Below are 13,610 nucleotides of genomic sequence, written 5' to 3' on the forward strand. Positions count from 1 at the left end.
CGGTACATTTCGCTCATGACCACGAGTCTGAGCAGTTTGCTGACTGCGATGTGCTTAGTCAAAATTAGGAGCTGGACATGAGCAGACTGCCATTGGCGATTTGCCAAACCTAGCAGCAAAGATTAGGCTAGGGTTCATCGTGTGAATTAAAGCAATTGTGTCAAAATGTGAGAAAGCGATTTGTTTAGAAATGCAACATTAAGAACACGTTTAAATAGGCTGTACCACTAAGGAAAAGTCAAGTTTTTCTGTTGACTAATAATTAAGAATGAAAACGTAAAATAATGTATATTATTTATGATATTAAATATTAAAATATTTAGCTTACATTTTTCATTGTAATTGAATAACAGGTTTTAAATCTGTTGTTCACCCTGACTACCATGGAAATGACCATTCTTGTAATATTTATTGGTTACAAAATGCCAGCATATTAAAAGAATGTGAAAGTATACAAGTTATTACAGTACATTACAGTAAATGTATCACTTCCAGTTCCACAAGCAACAGCCCAGGTGAAGTTGCATACTTTCATTCAATGTGGTTCTGTTTTTCTAGAATAATAAAAATTACGTTTTTATCAAAAATAAGAAGAAGCCATCCTAATGTTTTTGTTTGCAGTCAATGGCTATTGCTGACACGCTTCAGATGAAATGGGATGCCAGTGAATAAGTAGTACAAACTATAGGAGTTTCAAACATTATGTACTCTATTGTATGAAACAAGACAATACAATGAAAAGAACATGCTGCCAAATTACTGTCAGTGTCTTTAACCCTAAGAAATTGTACAATTATACATTGTACAACTGCCCATTAGCAGTTTTGTGTTCCTGTTTTGCAGAAGGCTATTGTACTTTTTTAGCTTTCAAGAATGATAGTTTATGGAACCATACAGTCACACCATCCCCTAGTGAGATGTTTCATTTACACGGTGGTTATTATCTGTACATGTAACTCCTACATTTTATATTAAAAATGTGTAAGATCAATTTATTTTGGGGTTGTCTAATGTCTGTGTGGATTTCAAAAAGGCCTCCAGGGTTTCCTATCAACCTGTGACAGGTTTTTGGGAACATTTGTTCCACCTTGGTGCTAAAAAAATGTGTGGTTCTGGCCCATCAACCTGAGGTTTGGTTTAGACTATCTTTTTCTATGTCCCTTTTTATGTGGTTGTCATTCTTCATAAATAAGGTATGCAAATCGACTACTCATTATTTTCTGTTAAGTGAACGTGATATTATAGTATGCAATATGTGTCTTAGATACTTGTAAGACTGCTTCCAACAACTGTTTTTATGATATGCAAAGTATTTTGAAAAACAGACAAATCTGCACTTGAAACCTTGGGAATTTATTGTGTCATCATCGCACGCATCACACCACTTTAAATAAGCACATACTGTATCTAATTCAAGGTCACGGTGGCCTGGAGTCTATTCCAGGAAGCATTGGGTGCAAAGCAGAAATCATCACAATTATGTAAAAAAAAAACTTACACATTTCAAGCTTTATGCCAATTGCAGATATACAGTATAGGGTTTTGTTAATGTCACCATGCTATAACTTCCTGTGACACAAGTACAGTACATTGGTCACAGTACTGATGTCTTCAAGAACAATTTCAGTTTTCCCTACATACATACAGTACTGTATATGCATGGATTATGCTGAGCTCCTGACTGTAAACAAGCTGTAAATAACTATCTGGTCCAAAGAAATACATGGGATACAATTGTACAATTCAATGCAACCGAGCAAATCTGAAGAACAGCACTTAATTTATTTGAACTAAATTCTCTGTAAAAGCATGTTACAGTAGTAATTATGGCTTTATTACTAATTATTAATTTGTTGTAAAGCAGCTGAAGTGAAGTCTTGCAAAGAAAATTTAAATTGACCTTAGTTCAGAACTGAGATTGACTGGACACAAATTCTTCTCTCAATTGTAATGATGTTAATAAAAAATGCTCTTAATTCTATCCAATCCCATTCTGGATGACCTGTGTGCATTATATAGATTACACTCTTATACATAAACCCTCTGAAAATGACATTCACATATAGTATAGATAATATAGTCAGTGGATCCAAGATAGAAACAGTCCCAAGCTGATCAGCACATACATATATCATTGGTCTGGTGTAATGAAGATTACCTGATAAAGATCACAATATGACAGGTTTCCTTTTGCATTGGCTGCTGAACAGCCAGAAACTGTTTTTCGCAGCCAACCTGCTATTGATCCAGTTTTCTCTTGTCAGTGATGCAGTTAATGGGAATTCCACAGGCAAATAAAAGCTGCATTTTGTCTTCATTTTCATCTAAAATATGAGCTGATCCTTTGTTCTCCAGACAGCCATTTATTACTCATTTTCTTTTTATTGATGTTTATGAGCCAGGGCATAAAATGATTCACAAAATACAGTTTAATTGAGGCAACAGTTGACACCATGACCATAGTTACTGCGGCATTCTGCCCATGATTCATTGCCTTTTCTCTGCTTTCCAACTCCCATGCTTTCCAGAGGAGGAGAAAGAAATCCTTTAAGTTTAATCATTGTGCTGCTGAAATATAGTGTGTTCTTCTTTCGTGGGTTATAGCTATAACTGCCTGCCCTGATTTTATGTTGTTGTTGCTGTGCTTGAGTGTGTGTTTTCTTTTTCAGAAAGGAAAAGCAAGGCCAACAATACATTTTGGTTCTTATTTTGAACATCCATAGTGAAAAAGGAAAATATCCCTTTTCAAAGCACTTAGTTGTGGGTCACAAGTGTAAATTGGTAAATGCGTATCCCTCTGTTGCTTTTGTTATTTTGTTTTCCAAGCTATTATCCTCCTGTACAGGAGGGAAGAGCAGCCTGTTCAATTACAGCTTAGGCCAGGCTGCTCAATTCATTTGTAAAATGGCCAGGCCAATCAATACTCTGGGGAAGTATTTTTATATATGCAGTTATTAACTCATAAGCTACAGTATTTCTCATTTCATTTCAGCAACAGCTGAGGTCTCCATTTCTCCCTGGGGATCCCTGCAGGGCCCATTATGAGAATCATAAATAATATGTGCTAATGAGATATGAATTGATTATGTGGGGAAAGCTGACATTTTCATCCATCATTCTAAATGATGTTTAACAATGGATTACCAGCCAATAATTCCTCTGATATGAGATTAAATAAAATAGCAGGCTGTTTCAGCAGCCTAGCTCAAGGAGGTGGTAATAAATCCGCTCAATTACTGTATTACCAATCCGTTTTTCACCGCTAAGGATATTATTATTTCATTTAGACTTGTTCATGCATCATAGATTATTTTATTTCAGTCAGTCAATAGGAGAAACTGCAGTATTTTATTCAGTGAGGTGCAAAGAACTGGGCTTTGATAGAGTACAGTAAGCACTGCTCAGGGAGCCTGGAGCAGTCAAGAGAGGGAACAGAACCACTGATGGACCTAAAAGCCATTATGAAATCCAGGTTTTATGGAACAGTGTTTTGCTTTTTTGCTCTAATTTACTTTAGGCATTTCGAAAGCCTAAACAAAGGCTACTGCCTTGCAAAGTGATCAATTGAAACTAAATTATTGGTTCCCATAAGAGAATTTGTACATCACCTCAATCCTAGTGTATATTGAGAATTGGATAACACTGATTCTCCTTGGCCTCCACTTAGCAGCAAATCGGATTACTCCTAACCACAGAAGAGATTTCTTGATTTGTTATTTCTTATTAAAGACATAAATGCTGTTTTAGAGGTCTGGAGTGCCTTGTTTCCTCTTTGTGTGAGGTTATGCTATTTCAACATGATCCACCTTAGCTAAATATTAACTTAAAAAAGAGTATAAATATAAAAACTAGGATATGCATGAAGTTCAAGAGTATTTTTTTTTAGTTTATCATCCCACTGTAACATTTCACAATGTTCCCTCTATACATTCATCCATTTCTAACCGATTCATCCAATTCAGGGGTGCGGGGGAGCCAGAGCCTGTCTCAGCAAGTTATGGGCACAAGACGGGGTTCTCCCAGGATGGAATGCCAGTCCATTGCAGGGTACACACAGACACCCACACACACATATACAGTACATAGACCAAGACCAATTTTCCCAGAAGCCAATTACCCTGCCAATGTGTCTTTGGACTGTGGGAGGAAACTGGGCCGCAGCAGTGCAAGGTTGCGATGTTAACCACTGTGTGTTACAAAGTTAAGTTTTATTGTGTTATATCCTGACTTTAGAGCAGCATAATGACGAAGTGGTTAGCATTGCTGCCATGCAGCGTTAGGGCCTCTGGTTCAATTCTGGAACTGGTGTGCTACTGTATCAGTGTGGAGATTGTATCTCCCTGGTTCTCCCTGTATCCGCATGGGTTTCCTCCAGGTGCTCCAGTTCCCTCCCATAGTCCGTAAAAATACTGGTACAGTGGATTAATTGTACTCTGGGAAAATTGGGTCTGGTGGTCATATTTGTGTCTATGTGTGCCCTGTGAGTCACTGCCAATCTGTCTACCTTGAATTGGATGAAGTAATTGGAAACTGGACAGAAATTTTTCATGTTCAAGCATGTACTGTATAATTGCACAAATCATCAATATTTTAATACAGAACTAAGCACTGAGTACCACATTGTTAAAGTTATCTATAGTTCCTGTTGCCATTTTAATCAAATACGAAATTCACAATATTCTTGATTGGCTTTGCTCCTTATTTATGATCTGCCTTTTTTCTGCTGTCTTCAATATCTGCTGATATCCCCTCACCAGCTGCTGTGAGCCAAGGCCATTCTGCGGGAGAAGTAAGAGAGGGATGCTGGGAATGAAGGCATGATGACCCACAGCTATACAGGAGCAGGTACTGTAGTTCAGTCAGTGGCATGTGCTGGGACCTGTTATCCCTAAAAAACATTTTTAACTCCATTTAAAAAAAATCAACATTTGTCCAGTCCATCAAAGTGTATTAATCTTCCATGGCTTCAATACATGGAAACTTTCCGAAATGTATTTTTGATCATTTAAAATACATGTAAGTGAATGCAGTGGAGGACAGCAGGGTGATGCATCGGTTAGCATCTCTGCCTGGCAGTGCTGGGGCCATGCGTTCAATTCCTGGGGTGCTATCTGAGGGTTTGTACAGTATGTTCTCTCTGTGTTTGTACTGTATGAGTTTCCTCTGGGCCCTCCAGTTTCCTGCCACAGTCTTAACTTTAAGGTACAGTAGGTAATTGGCTTATGTGAAAAATTGGCTGTGGTGTGAGTGTGTGAGTGTTTGTGTGCCTTGTGAAGGACTGGCATCCCACACTTAGTGTATCCTACAGTACCTTGCTTGCCTCCAGTTCCCCTGCAACCCTGTATTGGATAAGGTGGTTAGAAGATGCTTGTGTTACAATGCAGATCACAATGCCACAGTTAGCCTTAAGTGTGACAGTGTAGGTGAAGAACACCAAATATTCTTCAGATATTTTGCTTCAGAAGTGGCCTCCATTTAACATGTCTGTGTCATTTTCTTGTGAAACTGTATGTATCAAAAGGGATTCCTGTCAATCTGGGGGTGTCAGACGAGTAAATGGTCGATAGGTGCTTTTTCCCTTGCCTGTGAAGGGACTTTCACTTGATCTCATGTCATCTGAAAACACATGTCAAGATACAGGATACATGTCAGGATTTACATCTGAAAGTGTTTTTTTTTCTGAAGGGGGATTGGATGTTGTGTAAGTCACATTGTTTGACTATTACAGATATATCTATACTGATAACTACTGACAATTTTCTCCAAACATATAAAGATTGAAATTTAAACAGGAATGTACAGTACTGTACATGTCTGATGAGAGTGGAGAGTCACAGATTTCACATTCATAAAATAATCACAAAATCATTGTAATGGTTAATATCATTACTATCATTACTAAGAACCTTCATTAACCTCAATTTAAAACACTTAAACTAAAATTTTGCCATTTTGTTCTTATTTCACAAACGCTAAAAGGTATAAATAATCTTTTAAAGTTGTCTAATTAACCAACATATTTGCTTCTTTCTGCCAATTGATTTAACTTCTCATAATTTAATATAATAGTTAAGCTGAATAACATAATTAAAAACATGTTTTGTGTTCATACAACAATGAGAAAAAGAAAATACATTCAAAAATGGAAAAAGTGTGGAACAACAGATTTACTGAAATTTTAGAGTAAATGTCACACTGTCATTCACACCATCTTTAACTTATAATAAAATTGAGTTGATTAGAAAACTATAGGAGATAACAATTATGATATTTTAATATGTCAGCTGTTATTGAAAATAATAACAGATTATTCTCAACCTAAGACCTGAATGCAGAAGACATTCTAGCAAATTGTTAAATTCAAGGTTCAATAATTTTATCTCATTAACAGCTCAGGTAGAACACAAACCAGAAGAGACAGGGGTCCTCTAGGATTAGGAGTGGGGAGCTGCTTTCAATACTATCACTGTGTGATTCTACAATCTTAATATAGCACCCTTTCTTTCTTTAGCTTTCACTGTTTATAAACTGAGGCTGCATTTATGTACATTGTTTACCTCTCCTTAACTTGTACTGACAAAAATTCCATAGTGAATAAACATTTCCAAGGAATGTTGGAAATACAGTAGGGCAGCCCATGGAAATGTGTCACATAAGACTATTATGGGACTTAGCAGGACTTAGCAGCACGATTCCTATAATTAATGTTGATATATATATAGTATATAGACTAATGGAGTGACTGAAAGACATGAGTCATTTACATGACTGAAGTCAATAGTTCAGCCAAACATAAAAGGCAAAGTAATATACAATAAATTGACAACTGGTTTTATGGTCCATAGTTTTATGGATTAAAGTGAGCTGTGTTAGAGTTTATGAGAGTTTCAAATTACATATTAGTACTACAAGCTGTCAATAGCAGAAGAGTCCAATAAACACTTCTCCATTAACAAATACAAATATGTATAGAATCAAAATCTTAGTCTTCAAAAATATTTTTCCATATTAGATTATGCTATGAATGTAGAATAAATAATGTACCACAGACATGTCTTTATACTGTATCTCGTGTAAGATGATAACATTTCCTTCCAGATAGTGTCTCACCTGTCACTGTCCAAAAAAGTCCTTCAAAAAACATCAATAAATTATATTTTTCAAAGTATTGGACTTACTGGAGAATTATGTTTCAATCTTGTTTTTAGAATGTATAACATCTGTGGTCAATCAAGCCAGTTTCCAGCCTTTTCAATAAAAAGATTATTTGTTGATGACCTTTCTCTAATTCTTCTTTTTTTTATTTTTTGTCTACCACGTTTTATTGTCAAAGTTAAAAGGATAGAAATACTTTAAAAGTAGCATTGGGTTTAAATGTAGGTAATAAAGAATTACCAATAATCTGCTAACAAATCTGAATAAGCTCATGTTTGTTTTTGTATTGAACATATTTACTTGAACATCAAAGTTGCTTAAATTTTTAATCAATAAAACCCTTAATTTGACCTGTCTAAAAAATCTCTGGCAGTTGCTGACACAGAAAGAAAAAGTGCTCGGTTGATATTTCAGAAAGACATGCAGCTCCTGTGCAGTTTTTGTTCTGGGGGTCAGATGTCAATGTAAGTGTTTCTGAATGTCCTTGAGGCCTCCTGCTGTAAAATTTCAGTTGTGCTTACTGAGACTTCAGTAGGTGTACAGCAATTAATGTTGTGCAAGCACCTACTGTATCAGTGTTTCATAGCATGATAAAATTACTTTCGCCATGTCAGTGACTAACTGCAGGAAGCAGGATACAATTAGGATCCAATGCTTTAAATTGTTGCAATATGACAATCGGACTCATAACACAGAAAGCTGCACAGCTTGTGAACTTTGTGTGAGAGCAGGATTTGCACATTCACATTGAAAGACTGTTGCTGAACAATGCCCATTTTGACGACACTGTTTATTGACGGCATCTAGAATTAAAACAGACTGCTTTCCACCATCATTCTTGAGTGCCTTACTGGATGACTCCTCCTCCACCTCACATACACACATATTAAATTGGCTGAAACAGGAGCATTTGGACTGGACAGCTGACACGTGTGTTTGACACTGTTGTAAACTCAAGCCTTCCTCTTGCTACTGTTCCTGGAGATGTGTATATGAATAATAGCTCTCTTGTGCCGTATGCTAGGAGGGAGCTGCTGTTGTTGGAGTGAGGCCAGGGGCTAATGGGAATGTACTGTGCATGCAGTGTGTGCATTGTACACCCTCAGCTAACCTGGAGTCAGTGTCTGCCACTTCCACTGCTTTCCCTAGGGGCTGCTGACAAAGTAGATGGTTTCTTCAGAATGAACCATCATCTCATCGTTTAATTATTTCTACGGGATGGGACCAACCCATTCACTATAGAAATTCACCACAGCACTGCCGGTTGATTTTCATTTATTATGGTATTTTTTTACTTTTCACTGCCAAGAAGATCATCACTATTCCAAGCAAAGGAGGACATTTTAAAAAAGAGGGGTGGTAATGGGAGGTATAATTTCCCGCATTTAAGCAGAAAACAACAACATACTATTTGCTAGTTATGCACATATTTCAATAGCAACTTAACCTAAGTGTTATCAATTATTCAGTTGAAGACTGGTTTCTTTTAATTTCTTATTGTTGTGATCACTGTTTTATAATTTCTAATTTCTATGTTTTGATTAATTCTCCTAATGCAAACTGTGAAAAAGAAATGATGGGTTTTTTTTAAACAGAAGCAGTGGAATTTTGTGCCAGGTGGCATGAGATTATCTTTTTATTTCACTTGGTAACACAATGAAAAAACACACAGATTCAGTGTATTTCAGGTCAGGCCTAAGAGAACAGACATGAGGCCTGCCTTTCCAGAAAGAACAATTCAATGATCAGCCAATCACTCTACCAGACATAAACCTAGAGACAAAACAAAGTCTCAGATGGTGTCTATCCATGTTTCACACTAACATTGGGATGCATATTTATTATACTACAGTTTTTCTCAGTGAAGGATACTCTTCTTCTTTGTTGGTAATAAGTGCCTAGCACATTATTAATTTAACAAAGGTAATTTGTACAGAATGGAGGGTATAGCACCTCTTGCAATAACACCATCCCCTACTGAAAGTTTTCCCTTACATAGAAAAGTTATCTTTGAATATATCTATGAAAGCATCATATTTAATAATTCAGACAATTCTCTAAGTTGTTCTCACAGTTAGTGGCTGGATCACAGTACTCCTAAGATGCACATTTATATGAGTGATGGAGCCTTTTGTGTGGAGCACCACATCTGTAGAACTCACTGCCTCAGTCAACATTTTTAAATCTTGCTTAAAGATCTATCTTTAACTAAAGCTTTTACACTAAAGCTTTTGATGTTGGATTCAATTTCACGCTTGTTATTACTGAATCAATTTTCTTTTTTCTCTCTTTTTGTCTGCTATGTGTATTGTATGTGTGCTATTGTACAGTGCTTTGTGTTTTGTAAAACAGTGATAAAACTGGACAATTACTATTAATTAGAAAACATGACGTTCTCTAATTTGAAGCATATTTAACTTATTTTTAGAACATCCTGTAGAATTCTTTAAAGGGTCCTGAAACACAGTATTAAATAATACTTACTTTCAGTACATTAAAGGAAACCATGTCCTTCATCTATTTGTGTTATCGTCATCATACTTAATATTACCAAGCTGGGGCAGAAGATGAACTGATCCAACAGTGCCAAAACAGGAAACAGATTATTTCCATTAACACCTAAAGCTACTTTGTTTCTTTCTAAGATTTGTCTGGTGTTTGCTGGGCATTTTTAAGAAGAATTAATGGATACCATATCCTGCTGAATTAACAAACCAAAAACAGTGATGAATATGTGAACTAACATACTCATTAAAATGATTTACAATATGTGTGTGTCACAGTTAGGGTGACCCCTAAATTTGGGAATTTCTTAACTTTGTAGACAACTATGCCACCTACTGTAGCAATCATGAAGGGTGTTAGAACCCTTCTGCCCTTGCCACAGATTCTATTCATCTCCCAGAAGCACCAGGGCATGCACAGACATGTAACAGACACTAGTTTTGTTTAAGTGCCCTTTTTATTTTCTAGTGATCACAGCACTTAACACTGTCTAACCCACACCCAAGGCACATTATACACATTATACAACAACTAACTTCAAATGACACACATTCCAGACCAGTCACGAGGTCTCCCATTAGACCCCAGTTACCAAACAAATGACCCAAAATAATGCAGTCCAGCAGTTCTGTCCTTCCTGTAGTTCCTTTGATCCATCTTAATTGTCTTCTCCAGCCCCCTATCCCAAACAACATGGTTTCCTCATGGTCCTGATTCCCCCCCACCATGTTTTCTCCAAATCAAATGTCAGGTACAGTAGGAGGGGAGGAAGATGATGCTAGAGCCTTCCTCCGCTGCTCCTTGAAGAGCCTTTGGTGTCTGTGTCCTTTTCTGGGTCCAATGGTGTAATCTGTCTCTAAAATCTTCCTTCTTCCAAAAGTCCAGGGGTTCTTGACTGATCCCCCATGGGAAATGGAAGTGTGCCGGTAATGTTTTGGGTGTGGGCTGAGCCTGCTGTCCAGGTCTCATTCAGGAAATGGCTGTACATACAGTAGATGGCCAAGTGTAACATGCATTGTTCCATCAAATCCTGTCATGAGGCCCCCCTCTCAATCAAATCTGCTTAGCAACCCCACATGTTACCGCTGAATTACCTGGCGCATGTGCTAAGATAGCTTTTGATCAGGGCAGGAAACTTCATCAACATTAGGGTGTCACTGACCCATCACTGTAACTTAACCTTCATAAAACCCTCGACACCTGGTGTCCAAACACCCATCCTTTTCACTCAGTGCCATGTGTTTTAAGACATTTTAGCCTAGGAAGATAACATGATTTGCTGCACTCATGGCGGAGCGGTGGCACTGTGGCTAAGGATCTGCGCCTGTGGCTAGAAGGTTGCTGGTTCAATTCTTGCGGCTGGCGGAGAAATCCTACTCTGTTGGGCCCCTGAGCAAGGCCCTTAACCCCAACGGCTCCAGGGGCGCCATATAAATGGCTGACCCTGTGCTCTGACCCAAGCTTCTCTCGTGTGCCTGTGTGTCTCATAGAGAGCAAGAGGGGGTATGTGAGAAGACACATTCCTAATGCAAGAAATTGTATATGGCCAATAAAGTGATCTTACTCTATTGACATCAGCTCTGCACTGTTGGTGCTGAGTCAAATACTGTACGTCATGTTTTGGTGCAGATGTAACGTAAAATACAAATACTTTGTACATTTATGTGAACATGGTCTTTCTCAACAGATGTACAGTAGTCATAGCCGTGAACTATTCAGGGAGAAGGACCCATGTGAAAAGGTGTCAGTTAAACACAGCATATTCTCACAAATACATCTCTAGCCTTTGGCCCTGCCTCTAAACACCCTAGTGCATTACTGATTGGCCGCTACTACTGCTGGCCAGATTCAAACAGAGAACGTGCTGAATTTACTGGAGGCTTGTACTTCTCAATTACTGAATGGGTATTGTAATAATGATGCAGGATATAAACAAAGGCCAGTTTCTGTGTTTGAGTGTTCAGTATGCTTTAAAAGAGCTGCATGATTTAATGATAGGTGGCTGAGCTTCTGCTTTGTTCTTATTAAATCAGTGGTTAAAATGTAGTTTAAAAAGTTACATACGATTCAAATGCGTGGTAAAACCTCATGCTGTGCGAAATTATCTGCAGATTAGCACGTTATACCGCAGTATGTGATTGGCTAGCCAAAATGCCCGAAAGGCGGCACTAGTGGTGCATTGGTTGTTAGTGAAACGATTGCTTAATTTAATCTCTTTACTGTGCATGTTTAAATCCACTTAATATTGGATATTAATATGGAATTTTACAGCTACAGGGCAATGTTCAGAAAATAACAGGAGCATAACATCTCTGAACATCAAAGTATGTTAATTTAGGAATATAAACATATTATGTAAGCTGTATATGGCTGGTATTGGTACAGTAGTTTAAATAAAAAAATACACACCAGTATTCCACTTTCTTCATGTACATTTTAAGCATCAAAGTCTTTCATTCAGTTACTTACTGTGGTTATTATGAAAAAAATACATGCTCCTTCTGACTATATTAAATGTATATACTTTATAAAAAGTTTTCATATTTTAACCTTTTCTATGAATACTTGTGACTGTTATCATAGTAAAAAAAGCATTCTTTTTTGAATTTGATTAATAGGAAATATAATATGGAATCATGCTGTGCTGCCCCCCCTCTGATGGAGCACAGTAATACTTGTGATACTTTACACAATTCCATATTCACATAACTATCAAGTGATGTTAAATCACTACAACATTTATTTTTTTTTACAATAACAGTAAGTGGTGTTTTTATTACGTTTTTTTAGAAAAACGTTATAAAACTTTAAAACTTTTTAGGAAGTACAGAGTATAAGCTTAATAATGTTAGAACAAGCATGTTAAAACCAGAACCCACTGTAAGTTACCAAGTTAAAGACTTTGATGCATAAAATATTTATGCATAATTAAATTATTTATGATGAAGGTGGAAGGTTGTATACTTTTGTCCAACTGAGCAATCTTGCTTTTATAAAATATACCGACTTTTCAATGTTTAATGTTTAATATGCTGTAATACACAGTTAAAACGTATTAAAAGTCTTAATAGTATACAACTTAAATTCTTAATTGGAAAAAGATTGTCCCTCAGCAGTGACCAGGATTCGAAACCGAGTGTTTTCTGGCGACAGCTCAAATGTTGTACATGAGACGTTAAGCTTTATTAGCTCCACCTAGCGGTTTTACAAGGTACTATTATCCTATTTAAAAAAACATATGGTATATTGTGGTATGAGGCGGTATGTTTTAACGCAGCGTACCTCGCTCATTTTGAATGCCTGGATCTGTATAAACTTAGAGCAACTACCCTTGAATTTATTACACTAGTGTAGTTGTTTAGTTTTGATAGACATAAACTTGAACTTGGATTCAAGAATTGATTTAATTTCTGTTTCAACACTTGTTTCACTATAAAGGAAGCTACTACATCACTTTGCTTTATAGAGGTCAAGGCCCTTAGGATTTCTGACAGATAATTGAAGTCACCAGTAGTCCCTGTCAGTTTTGGACTGGAATCACTGGTTCTTTTAAACAGACAAGAAATGAAGGACCAGAGAACCATGACCCAGGGGTTGTTTAACAAAAATAGCTTATAATCATTCAAGCAATGCAATGTTTTTAAATATCACCTTAAGTAAAGCATTAGTTCTACGATAGCAGAAACACAAGGCTTCTGCTAATGGATTTCCCAAATAGGTTAACTATCCATACTCCTGTTACTTCAAGGATGTCTTTGTATAGTTGTCTTTAGTTAATTCTATTACAACTCTATTTCTATTTTGTTGTCTTTAAGTTAATTGACTTGTTATTCATATGTTTGCTCCCTTAGGCTCAATATAGGACCCTGGGTTCCATTTGTGATACAGTACAGTGGCATTTTAGGAAGCACGTACAGTACAGTAAGTCTATTTAAGATCATTCAAGTCAC

Source organism: Atractosteus spatula, chromosome 12 (genome assembly GCF_055471065.1).
Source record: "Atractosteus spatula isolate fAtrSpa1 chromosome 12, fAtrSpa1.hap1, whole genome shotgun sequence".
NCBI lineage: Eukaryota > Metazoa > Chordata > Actinopteri > Semionotiformes > Lepisosteidae > Atractosteus > Atractosteus spatula.